Below are 16118 nucleotides of genomic sequence, written 5' to 3' on the forward strand. Positions count from 1 at the left end.
CAGTGCAACGGACTCCTGTCTTCCTCGACGACGAGATCCTCTCTTCCCCCGGACGAAGCACCAACTTGCATCCTCTGCCAGGAACAACTGCCCCCGCTGGAGTGTTCTCACCACTTTAAGGTACCGTGTCCGCCAGGCCTCCCTTTCTAAAGATTGCAACAAGGTAATAATAACTCCTTAACCTTCTGGACTGGGCTGGCCGCCTTGACCCTCTAACTGGTCCCTTTCTTTGATCCAACTCCTTTTTGAACCTTTACAAGACTTGTGCACTGCAACCGTGTGACCTTGGACACATTTCGTTTGGATCCTCTGAAAGTGGATCCGACCTCTTGAACTCTCACTTCACGGTTTTACTCTGCCTTCCTCTCTTGTTATGTTCTGGTAAAAGTGTTGGGATCTGTTTCAACTTGTTCTCTGCTCTTCTCTCCCTTTTTAAAACGAATTATTAGAGTGCCATCTACGTTAAGCGATCAACGCTGTCTGAAAATAAGTGGGGCTTTATTTAAGACTTGTCTAATATTCTTTTAAGGGAGTGTATATCTTTTAGTGACCATGTTTTTGAATTGCTTACTATTAGTGCCTGTGTGTTTTTCTAGATGTGGTTTTAAATAAATAATTATATCTTTTTTACACCAAGCCCTGGTCAGTGTTTACTTGTTCTACTGTGTTCTCTTGACCTATTGTGAATACTCTGTATACTGCCTAACTCTTCTTGAGGGAAGTCTGACTGCTCAGCCACAGCTACCAAGTGAATCTGTGTGGTGCAGACTGCTACCAAGTGGGTTTACTGCCAAACACCTGTAGTCCTAAATCTTTTGGAGTGGTCCCAGAGGGCACTGCACAGGTTTCTGCCTAACAGGAGGGTACCTGGGGCTTCTCCCAGGGCCACCTGCGCCCTTCCACTTTTCCCCCTGACTTTCGTGGCCATTCCGAAGGAGGGACTGACTACGTGGCACGCTACCCGTCTCACCGCCGGCCATCTTCGCCTGGGGCCTCCTGCGTATGCTTCAAGCAGTTGTTGAGATTCTCACCCACTGATCCCCCTGGCCTGCCGATTTACTCTTCCACTCCGCCGCGGGTTGAGGGGGGATACAATTATCCCTATGGCTGTGCAACAGGGGCCCTTCCGAGTTGTGTGGAGCACCCGTATTTGGCTGTTCTTCCGGTGGAGGCCAGGAAGGCCAACCAGCCCCGGGGGTCGGGGTGCCACAAGTTCCCCTCTCGGGGCTGATCCCCTTGTGGTTTTTCACACCGGCTCTTCCACTGGATTCTCCGCCACCAGAGTTCCCCTTCTCTCCGGGGGCCTCCGCTTCTCTATCCGGGAGGACAATCTAGCAGTCCCCCAAGTAAGGCCGTCCTCCGCCCCTCTTCACGTTTCTATACTGCTGACTTGACGTGGGCCGCCAGCCAGGCTGCCCCCTCCTCCGCAGCCCCAGCCCTGCGAGGCCCGGACCGCCGCAAGGCCGCCTTCTGTGCCCCTGCGAAGCCCGCTCTGTTGTTCCTCTCCGTGCCGCCTACGGCACAGGGGGAGTGGGGCTGGATTCCTCCCCCGCCCCACGTCGGCCTTAGGACTCACGGGCTTCGCCGACGTTCACGGGGGGAACTCCCGGTCCGCGCACCACAGGCGCCCGGTCCCCACTCCGAGTTCTTCGGGGCCGGGCCACGCGTCACCACTCCACCTTCTGTGTCCGGCTCCGGCTGGAGCGCCCCCCGCCTTCCACGCTCCTGGGCCCGGGTCGGGCCGATCCACCCATCGCCTCCCCTCCTCCTGGGATAGGGGCAAGTCCCCTTTCGGCGAACTCCGCCAACCTGCAGCCGTCCGCCGCACACTTCTCCGCCTCAGGCCGGGCGTTCCCCAGCCCCGGCCGCTGCCCCTCTTGTTTCGGCGCCGGCTGCCACTAAAACTCTCCCAGGGGGTATATAAAGCTGGTTCTCGAGTCCAAATTCTGCCACAGATACTGGTTGGTGGGCCTCCTCCAATATCAGGACCCGGGAGTTCCGCAGGTACGTCTACTCACTACGGGCAGCCATCTTGAATTCCACAATGTTCTATTTAAGGAAGCAGGGGGGCACGCATTCTCGGCTCCTGTCCAAAGAGGCTCAGGAGGTGTGGCATTGGGCCATTGCTTGGGGACATTACAGCTTACCATCTGCCGGGAGTCCAGAATGTGCAGGCAGACGCTCTCAGCAGAGATCGGGGCAGTTGCACGAGTGGACACTGAAGAAGGAGCAGGTGACAAAGATCTTCAGGAAATGGGGGTTTCCCTTTCTCGACTTGTTTGCCATGCCAAAGAACAAGCAGTGACCATTGTTTGCCAGCAGAGTGGCTCATCCAGGGTCAAAAGGAGACGCTTTCTCGTTACCATGGACGGGCCTCTTTGGTTGTGCGTACCCTCCGTTTCCACTGCTTCGATGGACAATGCAGTGGGTGCGCAAATAACCGTGCAGAATAATCTTAATCGCCCCATTCTGGCCCAGACAGACGTGGTTCTCAGATCTCCTTCATCTAGCGGTGGAAGAGCGGAATAGGACAAAATGACTGAGGGCAAAAAGTCCGACCCCATTTTTCCGCAGATATATATGTGGGGGGGGTTAATAAAAATGTATAGGGGTAAGGTGGGAGGGTTGTGGGGGTCTCCCCCCACATATATATTTGCGGAAACATGGAGAGAAAATAAACAAAAGGTATGACTTTTGGTAGTCAGACTTTTGCATTCGGTCATTTCACGTAGATCCGGAAGAGACGCTTTGTCTGGGGGCGGAACAGGATCTGCTATCGGAGGACGAAGGGAGAGTGTGGCATCACGATCCGGCATCTCTCAGCCTGGCTGCCTGGCTCCTGACCTCCGAGTTTGGTCATTTAGGTATTTCACAGGAGTGCCGTTGGATCCTGGAGGCAGCGAGGGTGCCATCCACTAATGTCTCAAGTAGAAAATGGGTGGGATTCTGTGCCTGGTGTGAACAGCAGCCGGGAGTGCGGCCATTGGAGGTTACACCGGCCCGAGTTCTTCCATACCTGCTGCATCTGGCAAAGGGGACCTGGTGTTGTCTTCAGTCAAGGTGCATTTAGCGGCCATTTCCAGATTCAACAGACGGCGCCATGCTACTCCTCTGTTTAGTGACAGATTGGTTAAGCATTTTCTGAAAGGACTTTTTCAGACATTTCCCCCGGAGAAAAGGTTTGCTCAGGTATGGAGTCTCAATATGGTTCTCGCTGCTCTCATGAAACCGCCGTTTGAGCCAATGTCAACAACGTTCTTGAAGATCCTCTCGTGGAAAGTCACGTTTCTAGTGGCAATCACATCTGTCAGGAGGATTTTCGGAACTTCAGGTGCAGGTCCATTGACCCATTGTACGTGCGATTCATGAGGGACAATGTTCTCCTGTCCACTAATCGGCACTTCATACCAAAAGTGCCTTTAGTGTTTCACAAACACACTACAATTGCCTTGCCTTGCCTCGTTCTTCGCTAAGGCGACCACGCCGGTGGAAAGAGCCCTGCATTCTCTGGACGTTAAGAGGGTGCTGAAGTTTTATCTGGCCCGTACTCAGGACTTCAGGTAGTCGAAACAGCTGTTTGTGGTGTTTGGTCCCTCCAGCAAGGGACAATCTATTTCTAAGCAAGGACTTTCCCGTTGGGTCTCGTCCACAATTTCATTTTGTCACGAAAAGGCTGGCAAGTCCTTGAGGGGCAATTCTAAAGCCCATTCTACAAGGTCCACAGCGTCATCAGCAGCGTTCTGGGCTGTAATCCCGCTCATTGACATTTGCCAGGCGGCTTCTTAGGCGGTGCTGCATACCTTCACCAGACACTATTGTCTGCTTTAGCAACATGTGGAAGATGTACAGGTGGGACGGATGGTCCTTCATTGCCTGTTTCAATAAGGTAAGCCCTGCAACTTTCGGGGTGTATGTTTTACTCTCACTTGCTCGTTCTGTTATCATGCATGTTGTTGGATGTTATTTGTTATGTTCGTGGTTATGGCCTGGGGGCATCGGGTTGGTTTGTGTTGGGTAAGATTTCCACAGAGCTGGTAAATCTTCCTTCCTGGTTCAACTCCAGAACTTTTTGCTTTTCTAGTGGGATATTTTTCATTAATACCTCAGTGAGTGGGAACCTTTTTCCACACTCACCTCATCTTTAACTCTTTTTATGGGTGTCAACCCGGATTATCGAACATCAAAGCTGTATTAACAAAAAAGTGCTTACAGCCCCTATGGATACACACTTTACAAACAATAACCATACTGGTGAAGATCTCCGTTGGACAGTTCTCTACATTATGACAGGCACTGATATCGACAAAAAGAAACAAGCCCTAATCACAAAGGAACAAAGACTAATTTTTTTAACCCAGAGTGACAATGTAGGGTTGAATGATCCAGTTGAATGGGGCAAAATGTAATGACTCCACTGTGTTATTCTGATAGTTACCTCCAGTAACCCGTATCCATCTTTCTATCAATTGAGGGATTACATAGAGGATCATTTATAATCCCCTATTTTTAATGAGCTCTATAATTTAGCATTTACAATTAACGTTTTCTGTCGTGACCATGGGGATCGTTTTGCATTCGGGGCGATTCATTGACTTGGCTATCCGAGTATAGTACGGAGGCTTGTCTCTAAGTTAAAAGGCATTGTGAGCATGCAGTTTGCACCATTGGAAGAGCGAGATTTCTGTAATTGACACTTACGCAGAGTCGACACAAACAAGGGGGGACCATAGCCCTTATATAAATCCCCTCTCAAGATGGCGGCTGCCTATCTCTGAGGGAAAGAGGGCGAATTCAACTGGCTACAGCGATGTCCCGCAAAGGACTGGCCTAATAGAGATACCAACTACAGGTAATACCTTTTTCCGTATTCTACAGTCTGGGGTTACTCCTGTTCCCCCGTAGAATAGAATTACAACTAGATTTAGCATTCGCGGTAAACGCGGATAATCTATTATTGAAACAGATTTCGCCCATAGAAACATCCCCATTTCTATCCTGGCAGGTATTCTAAAGTCGCTTCACTACACAGAAGCCTTCTGTAATCTACACAGCTCCACTTCATTCTTTACTAAAGAATACGGCGACATATCATAACGAGCCAAGGTAAGATTTTAAATCCATAGGTGGTTAACTCACCAGTTATCCTAACCCTTCAATATAATCCAACCTCCCAAGACCCTAATGAGGTATTCCATCTGTTTTTTCTGACAGCCCATTTCTGCCGAACTAAAATTATTCTGACGGCTGCAGATAGTTTTTTCCCAATTGACCTCCTTATAAGGATCATCTAGCCATCACCATCCTGAACCCTTCAGGTAAATACTATGGAGGACAGTTGCTAATTAATGCAAAACTACTTTTAATGACCTCGGGTACGCCTCCCCACTGTGCCCCTTTATGTACGGCCTCGCAGGGCGATTTTAAATCTTTGCAACCTTTATTTTTGCAGGGTGTTCATCCCTTACTAAGGGTCTCTTCACCCACAGAAGCCTAAAACATGCCTAAACTAAGCAAGCTTCTGCAATAACTCCACAGAGGGGACAAGGTAATTTATATCCTTTGCCTCCTCATGAGATTTTTCTCTAAATTGAGATTATAGCATTAATAGCTTCTTCTTCTTCTTCTATTGTGTTTTACCAACAGTTACAACCATTTGAAAACACGCCAGATTTGTCGTGTACACTTTCCACATTCAGCCAGAAGAATCTTGGGCTCAACAGATTTAAAGTTTAGATTGTGGTTTTTTAATTGTAGTGACTATACTCCTGATGAAAGTTCTGTATTAATTGACATTGAACAGAAACATGTCGAGACTACACAATGGTTAAATGTTTTGACCATAGTAATATGAGAAATGTCGAGATAAGGACAATACTAGAGATCTAAACGTTAGATACTCTGCATTATTATTTATCTGATTAACATTGATATCAATCCTGCCCATTAGGGTAAGATATTGTCACTGTTTTAGAGTATTTTATTTAGAGATTTACAACGGACTTGTAAAAAATGTTTTTATATCTTTATTAAAATATGAAATGTGTCGTAAATAACAGTTGATGTTTAATGCTTATAACTGTTGTGTTATTCAAGCTATCTATCTCCCGTTTAATCAGTCTCTACCTCCCAGAATAAGATAGAGCTACCACTTATGTGGTAATCTGGGATTCCCCCTTTATATATTGTATGTCATTTTGGACAGCCAGATGCCCCTTTCTTGTAAAATGCGGGGCGAGAATGCAGAGGTTGTGTTGTAGTTCCTGATAAATACTGGAAACCTGGAAGCTGAAGTGATGTCGACCACTGGAACAGAAAACCGAAGCGGATGACGAAGGAAAAACGGCGGGAATTATTTCCAGCGACCGGAGAGCCTGCTACAGCCCTTCTTTCCGATCGACCTGGGGTCTCTGAAAACGACGACCCGAACCCAGAGCCTGGTGAGACCCACTAGACTCAAGAAGACCTGCATTTTGAGCCATCCCACGGGTTGCTGCGACCTTGCGTTCTTGCAATACCCCAATACCCTGGGACCTCCAGCCACTGTGCGGTGCATGGTCTTCCGAATCGCGCTGAAACTTCATGGGCATCCTGGTGTATCTCCAGAGACACGAATCGAGTCTGAAAAGTCCCCTCACAAGAGTGTTGGACCTTTGTAACGACGAGAATTCAACCGCGATTTTCTGTCTTCTTCTGTGCTCCTTGAAAAGGCGCCAAACCCGCAGAACCGCATTCGGCCGCGAGAGAAATCTTGCCTAGAGCCTTCTTCATTGATCCCTACTGCAAAGTCCCTTCTGAGGTCTTGTGTTCAGTCTCCAGGACAAGGAATCCACTGACCGGGTATTTGGCTGCAGTCCCTGACATTCTCCTGCTGCAATCTCTTCTTCATTGCTGAGGTACTGTATTGGCTTGGGTACATACTTAGCTTAAGCCTGTTGGGATTTCTGTGTAGCTTTGGGGTGTCTTCTGTGATTGGGAGGTCCCTCGTCCAGTACACCCAGTCCCACTGCTAGAAACCTGCTGGGGTGTCTTCTGTGAAGCCCTTGGACCCTCTTCTAACCCTAGAAGTAAAGTACTAACCTGTTTGCCCCATTTTCCTAAGGACCTCTGACTTTTGCTACTAAAGAACGTATTCTAACACTGCCTGTTGGTCACTAGTCCTAGTGACCCCCTCTTCTGCCACTGAGAACACTCATGCTCTAAGGGAAAGACATTGAAGGGATTGGGACTTCAGCCTAGAAAAGAAATCAAATGTTTTACTTACTTGTAAAGAGTTGGTGGGTAACTGTAATTCTCAGAGTGAACAGTTACAAAAGTTCTTACTGATCTTGAATGTGTGATGCACTATTCTTAAAAGTATGGTTAACATCTTTCCTTCCTTAGCCACTGTTTTGCCAGTCTAAAAGAAAGTAGATGTGAAGGTATTTTACTCTCCTGTGATTAGGTTGTGCCTCTTTACAAAAGTAATGTGTTGGTTTCACCAGATTATTCCTGTAGGGTAATTGTATGAGTGTCTTCCAACTGTTGGTATCACCAGGTTAGTCCTGTTAGGATAACTGTATGAGTGTCCCCCAACTGGGTCTTGCTTCCCCTGACTTGCTGCTAGCCTGTCCTTAATAAGTCTACATTAGGTTGTTGCCTACCTAGAATAACTATTCAGTAAATTGTGACATTGGGTTTTACTTTCCCCTTCATTGTGAAGTTAAAGTAAGTGGGTTTTACTTAGCTTGTGTTAGCTGTGTGCCATCCAAAACAAGTTACAAGAGTTATTGCTTCCCTCAATCTGGGGTTCCCTGATTTCCAAAGCATCTGTAATTTTACATTACATCCTTAGGTTTTACTCACCTGGTATAACTGTGTCTTATGACAAAAGTAGTTATAGGTTTTTACTGCACCTAGAATAAGTGTTTCACTATTCACCAAATGTATATTGTCCAGTTGGCTGTTTACGTGATTTGTTCCAAGAGTCACTGTACAACTGGAAGGGCCTACTGTCCTTGTATTACCAAAAGTAATCTAAAAGTAACCATTGGTCTTTTACTCCCAAAGAATAGGTTTGACCTATACTAAATGTGTATAACAAGGTTTTGACTTCCCTAGAACTACTCTTAGGTGTTCCAAATAAGGTGCATACTTAGGTCTGTGTACTTTCAAGTATAGTGTTGTGTTTTATATTGTGATTCCATATAATGTGTTAGTACTTACTTAACCCCTAGATTTATCTGGGCCTACCTGTATTTAAATAAATCCTTTATTTTTGCAATACATAGTGTTTCAGTGTTTCTTTGGATCATTTGTATTACAATTTCACTTGTACTGTATCTACTGCCCTCTCTCCCTTCTAAGATAAGCCTGGCTGCTCTGTCTACGCTACCCCAAACTCAGGTGTTACAGCCTTATACTAAGAGTGGAGTCTTGTACTGCCTCAGTAGAATGGTTTTACTAAGCCCTTAGTTGGACTTCAGAAAAACTGTCCTAACAGTTTGCCTGTCATGCACCCCCAAGGGTTGTTTGTACTGCTATGTAATCTATTAACAGCATGTGAATCCATGAAAGATCCAATGCTGGAGACGGGTGTAGTTTCTTACCTGTAACTCCATTTCTCCAGCATTGGTATCTTTCATGGATTCAAATGCGCCTGCCGGCCTCCCGCTGCAGGCAAACCGTGATTCAGGTTTTCTCTATTTTGGAGGTTAAAATCTGAAGGGAAGCCGTGGGGGCAGGGCTATTTATACCAGACGTCCTATTGGGTAGCCTAAAGCTCCCAAAATGACATCGATAGGACACTAAGGTGTCGAAGTTTTCCATAGGAAACGCTAGGTTAAAGTTACTGAGGTTTCCCAGCCTGACGACAGGAAATATTCACGGCATGTGAATCGATGAAAGATACCAACGCTGGAGAAATGGAGTTACAGGTAAGAAACTACACCCTACCTCTTCAAACAAATGCTTGCCAGTTCTTTTCTCTTCATTCCAGACACCCACAGTCCTCAGAAGACTGGGTGGCCTGCCTATAACAATGTAACCCATCAGAGCCTCCAGGGAAACCATCCCAGAAATCCGATTTCTACGATCCACCGAGAGTGGAAGAAGATCTGCACAACCTGGAGGAACACAGCATGTCGCAAGAGACCAGTAGCCCATAATGCTCTGGCTTCACACAAGGAGCCCCACAAGAGAAACCTTTACAACAGTGCTACAGAGCGGCTATCTGTAAAACCTAAGTACCCTTTTATCCTTACTTTGGACAGCCTGTGCACTGATCTGTGACGCAGGCTGTAGCATTCCCCAATGCTGGCCGCTATCTTTCTGGTATGGCGGATCCGCATGGCAAAAGGAGGTGGGGTTTAGTCCACTTGTTAAGCATTTTGACACTTGCAACTCGTCCTGGATGGGGAAGATGGGGTTAGATTGGTTAGGAAAGGAAGGCCAATGGGAGAAGAAGAGTGGGAGAAGTGGGTAGGAAACAGGAATTTGTGGTTTATTCAGGTGCGGTCCTAGAAGGAGGAGGTGGCAGACCAAGAGATCAATAGGAGGAGGAAGGACAGTGGATTGGAGTGTGGGGCAAGTTTGGAGAAAAGGTGAGGTATTTAGTGAGAGATAGTGGTGCTGTGTGGGCAGTGTGCATGCCAGTTGGGTGAATGGGAATAGTACAGGAAATGTAGAGAGATAATAAAAGGCGGATGACTGAGAAGGTGTGGACAGGAGTAGTAGTAGTTTTGGAAGGGGAGTGTAGCTGTGTGGCGCAGGGAGAGGAGGAGGAGGAGGAGGAGTGTGGAGAGGGGGGATTAGTAGTTGTGTGGAGAGGCGGAGAGTAGTGTAGAGAGGGGATAGTAGGAGAGGGGAGAGTGGTAGGAGAATGAGTAGGACGGAGTAACAACAGATCATGGGGGTAGGTGATAGAAGCACAAAGACACATCGGCGGGACACAGAAGGGAGACGTAGAAAGGGAGGATAGAAGGTGGGTGGACTTGAAAGGTCTGAGACACACAACCATACAAACCCTTATATTAATCTGGACGGTAGAGAAGGTCTAGCCTAGCAAGCCCGAGAGGGAGATTAGCCAGATAAGATTATTGCCTTCAGGCCCCCACTCACAGCCAGGTATAGCTCAGACGGTGGAGCTCAATAAGCTCTATATACTAACCTGGTAAGTAGGGACATCTGGGCTTGGGTGAAATCTGCTTTAAGGTCAGGAGGAGGTCCCTCGAATAAATTCGGGCAGCATGACCTGGGCACACTATGGCAAGATCAATTGTCTGGATAAATTCAATACACAATTTTAAATAGTGTGCCCTTATTTACTAATAAAGAAAAGTTAATACAAGATTTGAATATAAATTGTGGCAATTCAATTGTTACAGAACCCAAAAATTAACATTTAATTCGAAAAAGAAAAAACTTTCAATGTTAACACAATTTGCACTACTTGTGTGAACTATTTGTGTTAGCCAATTTGATAAGTACATTTGAATACACAACGATAACATAACATGGTTACATTCACAATTGAAGATTTCATAATAACAGATACCTCAGTGGGGAAGAGTTCTAGGCTGAGACAAGGTGGTGTGGCTCAGCAGTTTTCCTCCTATTTGCTACGATGCGTTTCGGGCAATAATGCCGTTCATCAGGTAAGTTATATCTTTTGGGTCTATGTGTCTCCTGTGGATTAAAGTGATAATGTGTAAGTAATATTTATTGCAAGAGGAAAAGTATCCGGTGTGGCCTGTGCACATAGTTAACTGACCTGAGAGTTGTCAAGGAGACTGACAAAATGTTCTCTAACCGGAGAGACCTTCTCTGTATCTGGTGAAAAAAGATTTACTGCATTTAGATTGTCGGAGCAGACGTGATGCAGACAATATTTAATTGTGGGCGGTCAAACAGTGGATCAGTCGCTAGTAAGTAGCGCTGGGTCCCACCTTGTGACCACTTTGCAGATGGCAAGGAATCTGTTAAACAGGCAAAATACTGTATGTATTGAGAACTCAATATGTTATGCACATGTCCTGTGGGACGAAAAGGCTGCTAGGAAATAAGAAGATTAGGAATACAGATGTTTAAGTATCACAGAAATTACTGGGATGCTGACACTCACTCTGGGACATGACAGTGCTTAGATTATGCTAGTAGGATGAGTAGGTCCATAGACTTACCAGTGCAGGTGTGGAAAGACAATGGAGGAGGGCTCGGGCAGTGCCGCTGTCTGTCCGCGTTCCGCAATGCGTCCGGTTGCTATGCAACCTGAGCACAGGCGCTTAGGTTAAGAAATAGTCCCTGGGGCTGAAATCGAGGTCGAAGCAGCACACCATCTTTAAGATGTGTGCTGTCATGTGAAACAGTGTAAAAACTAAAGATTAACACAAAGACTAAATGAGACTTGAGTGCAATCGTAAAGTGAGATGTTTAAAGATGACTAATTAAATAATGGGAATAACTTGTGCATGAGAGTGTGATTCTGACTTGTTTGCATGTACTTTAAGTGCAAGGTGGACATACCAAACACTGAGGAGGCTTGTCGATCTAGAGGTCAGAACCTAGAAAATAACATATTCTTTGCAAATTGTAAGGAGATAGCTAAGGTGCCAATGAGGGAGTCACAGATTAGTTGTAGGGTTACAAAAAACAATTTAAGTCCCAATCTAAGTTCATCCTTCGTGGGGACATCGAGTCAAGTCGATCGATTGAGTGGATCTCCCTTTGCTGCATTAGTCTATTTAGATTGCCACCCCTTCTGGCTAGGCATATGTGTTCCAGAATTATGAACTGTATTTGTGCGATCGCGTGTATTGACTGATTGAAGTGCTGTGCCACTGGATATCTTTCAGATGCTTGTCTGATGTTGGATTTATTTTCTACCCAGCACATTTTAGCTTTCCTGGTGGTCATTCCTACATAATACAGTCCGCAGGGGAATTTAATGCCATAATTTACTGTCTTTGTGTCGTCCGTGGAGGTATGGTAAATGGCAATGTTATACCCTTTGAAGGGATGTGTAACAGAGTTACTTTTGATAACATTATGACAGTTATTGCAAGGTAAGGTGCGTTTGAAGTTTTGTTTTTTCATCTTTTTGGTCACGAAGTCTGCTTTGATGAGGTAATCCCGTAAGGATTTGCTTTTGCTCTGGGCAAATAGCGTGGAATCGGGGAACAATCTAGCTAGAGTCGGATCCATTGATAAAGTTCTTCAATTCTTTCTGATGATTTTATTGATCTGAATACTTAGTTGCAAATATGCAGTAACATAAATTAGATCACTGTTGATTGAGCGCTCTTTGGGTTGTAGCGCTTCTCTTCTTGTAATGTTTTGACCTTTTCTGCACATGCTCGCACAGAGTCAGAATTGTAGTCTCGTTTTTGGAATTTCTCTGTAAGTAGTTAAGCTTTGTTGGAATAATCTTGATCATCCGAGATGATACGTCTATATCTGAGTGTTAGGAAAGATTTCATAATTGTATGTAATTTTCCCTCCATGTGTACACCCCCAAACTTTTTGCAGCTGTTTAGACACCATAGACTGACTTTGCCAGAGAAGCACAGCTTTCAGCTGCACTCCTCTGAGCTTGACATGCCTTTAAGACATTCAGTACTGGGAGATTTGGTTTCCCTTAGTCCTTTTCCCATGTTGCAACTTTTGTGCAACATGTAACAAGTACACAACGTACCTTCCAGTACAGTGTACTTGGGTCTGTAGTCATTTTCCAACGGCCCTAGTAACTCCCGATGGACTTTTTCTGAGATGTGCAGATGTGTCATGGACAGGGCTGGTGGCAGCTATCGTTTCGCATGATTCTTTTTTTGGGAAAATTCAGTTTTATTAAAGTTTTAGGTTATGACAAAAATGGAGCAACACAATCACAAGAATATACTCGAATAAAATCACAACCTTTCCCCCCTCCCTTCCCCTCCTCCTCCCCGCTATGGATACCAGAACAACAATTCGGGCAAGGGACCAACACAGTGTGTTATGATACGTTGCAAGCGATGGGAAGTTCTCATTCATGTGCTCAAAACGTGGGGCCCAGCCCTCAGGGACTAAGTCCTCCGTCCCATCAAGCCCCCCCCAATCCTTGGGGAGGTCTCCTCCAATGTTGGTGTTCATGTTCAAGGCTCAATTTCAAGCGTACGACAGGCCTCAAACTGCTCTCCCATATTTATCAAAGAATGGAAGCCATAAACCCTCAATATTGGTTTTAGATTCGTCAATTAGGTGGGTCAGGAATTCAATGGCGTAAATTGCACAGAGTTTAGTTAACCACTCCCTTTCCCCCAGAGGTCGGGTGGCCTTCCAGTATTGTGCCCAATAACATCTGGCGGCGACCAGCATGACCTGTAGCATATGGTCATGTGTTACTTTCGGGCCTCCCTCTACTTTGATGCCAAACAACATCAACCATGGGGATGGGCTCCTATCAATTCCATCCACCTCCTTTATCCAAGACAGGAACTCTCTCCAGTAGGTTTGCACCACCTGACATTTCCACCACATATGCACATAATCCCCCTTTTCAGTGTGGCATTTCCAGCAATGCGGGTCATATACCTTCCTCATCCTGGCTATCCTCTGTGGGCGGGTAATGCCATCTGTGAATCAATTTCAGGGCCTGGTGGCGATATTGGGGAGCGGCCGTTGAGCGATTGGCTTGTCTGCACATTTTGGTCCATCCCCTGTCGGAGATGGGCATACCTAGATCCTTTGCCCATTGTACCTGGGCAGGGGGGGAGGGTCCCATCGGACTGACAACAACAAGAGACCATATAGTCTAGATATCTTTAGTCCCCTTATGTGTAATCAGGACTTTCTCAAAGTCTGTAAGGTCCCTCCTAAGGATATCCGCCCATCTGTTTTCGGTGAGAACCCCTTTTAATTGCAGGTATCGGAAAGGGGAGAGTTTATTCAGACCCAAAACCTCTTAAAGTTCACCTAGGGATATGAATATTCCATCTACCCAAAGCTGCCCTGCTGAGACCCGCCCCATAGCATTGTTGGAAGGCCAATGGTTCGTCAATTCCGTCCATAAGTGGGGGAGCCCAGATGCAGCTTAGGGCCAGGTCGTGAGCCATCTAAGGTAACCCCCCTCTTTCCTTATGGTCCATAGTACCCCCATGACTGGGTGATTCAAGATTCTCCTCGGGATGCCCATTCGTCCAGTATTTGTATTTGTATTTGTTTTATTTATATAGCGCAGATCAGGCCCAAGGGCAACCGGGCACATATATTAGTGGAACATTATATTACAGGTAGTGGAACATTACATTACAGTAGTATACATAGCAACATAGAAGTCCCTTTACATTACAGGTAGTGTAAAATTACATTACAGTAGTAGACAGATCATCGTAGAAGTCCCAGCAGGTTGTACACAGAGTATACAGATGACGTTACAAAATCAGGGCAATAATCAGGGCGGAGCAGAACAGAGCTAGGACCCAGAAGGTCGGTCCAAATAGAAGAGTGGTTGTTAGTGGGATGTTGCTAACCCAAGCTTGGCTTTATGTTTGAATTGGTTAAAGGAAGGTAGTGTTCTGATCATGAGTGGTACAGTGTTCCAAAGCTTGGCTGCCAGGACAGGGAAGCTAGCGCCCCCGGCAGAATGAAGCTTGAATCTAGGGATCGCAAGACCTTGAGTTTGTGCAGATCTGAGTGCATGTGCTGGAGTATATTGAGTGAATCGTGAGGCTCGGTAAGAGGGGGCCTGGTGGTTAACACATTTGTATGTGAGGGCCAGTGCTTTCAGGGAGATCCTTTGGGCAACTGAGAGCCAATTGAGGTACTTCCTGGTTTCTGAGATGTGGGCTGATCGGGGGATGTTGAGGGCTGCTCTAATGGCATTGTTTTGGGTCGTCTGAAGTTTGTTGAGATTACCCTGGTTAGTGCCTTGGTACAGTGCATTGCAGTAATCCAATTTGGACATAACCAAGGTCCTGGCCAGGGTAATGCAATTTTGGGCAGTAAGGAATGGGCAGCAGGCCGAGATCAATTTGCAGGTGTATGCAGACGCAGCGGCAACTGCATTGGTTTGTCTGGTGAGTGTCAGGGAGGCGTCAAGGTATATACCCAGAGTTTTGGTGTCTTTAGATACTTTAATCAGATTACTGTCAATGTTAAAGGATCCAAACAGGGGACTCAGTTTGTTAAGTCTCTGTTGCGTGCCTAAGATGAGAAGCTCAGTCTTGTCATCGTTGAGGCACAGTTCGTACTGGGCCATCCAGGCTTGTATGACAAGGTAAATGTCATTAAGGGCTTTAGAGTCAGCAATGTAGTCACCAGTGATGGGTATGAGTATCTGGGTGTCATCAGCGTAATGCGTGTAGGTGACACCCAGATAATCAAGCACATCAAATAGAGGTTTGGTGAAGACAATGTAGAGGTTTGGGGAGACACAAGATCCTTGCGGGACTCCACACGGGACTGATGTGGGATCGGCCGATGCAGTAGGGGAGAAAACTCTCATGTGCCTGTTGTCAAGGAATGACCTAATCCAGTTAGAAGCGTTGTCAGAGAAGTGTGCCGCTGACTTCAAGTGCCGGCAAAGTATTTGCTGATTGACCAAATCAAAAGCAGCTGATCGGTCCAGAAGTAGTAGTAGGGCCAGTTTATCATTGTCTTTAAGGTCCTCAATTTGGGTTTGAGATCAAGTAAAGCTGTTTCAGTCCCGTGCTTAGGTCTGAAGCCAGATTGTCTTGAGCCGAGGAGGTTATTGGTCTATAAGTAGTTCCGAATCTGCAGGTATGCTGCTCTGTCAAGTATTTTGAGTAGGAACTGTACAGTGGTGATCGGTCTGTAGTTAGTTGGTGTTTCAGGGTCTAGAGTCGTTTTTTTTAGGAGCGGGATAACCCACGCGTCCTTTAGGTTGTTGGGTACCGTACCAGTTAGGAATGAAGAATTGGTGAAGGTGGTTATAAAAGGAGCGAGCTCATGTGCTGCTTCCTTGATGATAGATGCTGGGCAAGAGTCACCTTGGCAGTTAGAGGGTTTTAAATTGCGCATGATGTTTTCAACCTCAAGGATGATGAGTGGGGTGAAGCTAAAGGGGGTGTGAGAGAAAGAGGCCGTCTGAGTATTGGAGGGTTTGCTGGTTGGTTTAGTAAGGGGGTTGGTGAGTAAGGTAGTTT

The 16118-nt window shown here is 46.2% G+C and overlaps 1 protein-coding gene across 3 annotated transcripts in view; it reads left to right on the forward strand.

The window, feature by feature from the left end:
- SLC12A6 (solute carrier family 12 member 6) overlaps positions 1–16118 on the forward strand; it is a 3180404-nt gene that overhangs the window by 2759991 nt on the left and 404295 nt on the right. The gene's annotated exons all lie outside the window — the stretch shown is intronic.

The sequence above is a fragment of the Ambystoma mexicanum genome, chromosome 13 (assembly GCF_040938575.1).
Source record: "Ambystoma mexicanum isolate Mex_15411 chromosome 13, UKY_AmexF1_1, whole genome shotgun sequence".
In the NCBI taxonomy this organism is placed as follows: Eukaryota; Metazoa; Chordata; class Amphibia; order Caudata; family Ambystomatidae; genus Ambystoma; species Ambystoma mexicanum.